The sequence below is a fragment of the Antrostomus carolinensis genome, unplaced genomic scaffold (assembly GCF_000700745.2).
Source record: "Antrostomus carolinensis isolate BGI_N321 unplaced genomic scaffold, ASM70074v2 scaffold52948, whole genome shotgun sequence".
In the NCBI taxonomy this organism is placed as follows: Eukaryota; Metazoa; Chordata; class Aves; order Caprimulgiformes; family Caprimulgidae; genus Antrostomus; species Antrostomus carolinensis.
The window spans coordinates 674-1,272 of record NW_010336085.1 but is presented as its reverse complement, the minus strand read 5'-3'; the positions used below and the strand labels follow the sequence as shown (position 1 = coordinate 1,272).

General features: G+C 50.6%; 1 non-coding gene across 1 annotated transcript; it reads left to right on the top strand.

The window, feature by feature from the left end:
- Positions 1 to 56: 56 nt before the first annotated feature.
- Positions 57 to 198, top strand: LOC114818877 (small nucleolar RNA SNORA5). The gene has a single exon (XR_003766300.1). It is a non-coding gene; the product is annotated as a small nucleolar RNA SNORA5 (small nucleolar RNA).
- The last annotated feature ends 401 nt before the right edge of the window (positions 199 to 599 follow it).

Here is a 599-nt window from a genome sequence, read left to right as displayed (position 1 = left end):
TCCCCTCGCCCAGATGATGGGTGAAGATGTTAAAATGTCCTTCAGGTCAGAACCAGGGCAGGAGCCCTGTGTCAAATTCAGTCCTCATCCAGCCTGTGCTGGGACTGGCCAAACAGCTGCCACAGCACCAGCTGTAGCTTGTCACCCCCACTGTCCCTTTGCCTCGACCCTGGGGAGAAATAAATGCTTCAGCCACCAGCGTGTGATGAGGTAGAATGTTGAAGCTGGGTCTGAAGATGTTGTCAGCTTATTCAGAGCTCAAACTAAGGCTGTTGGCTTAGTGTCCTGCAAATAAAGACAAAATCATGGTGGAAACCAGGTGGTGATCCAGCAGCAGGTGCCTTTCCTCTCTCAGTCTTTACCTGAGAGCATGTTACGGCGCCTGGACACACGATAGGAGGAGACATTGAGGTCCTGCTGGCTGGGAGAGATAGAACTAGCAGCCAGGAGATCCTGTATCTGCACCTGGCTTTGTGTTTTCTCTTTACATCTCTGTTCAAAACATTTCTTGACAGGCTCTGGAACTTGCTGAACATTTCAACCCTGATGACATCCGGAAGATAACGTTGGCTTTAGCTTACCAGAACCGACGCTGCGTG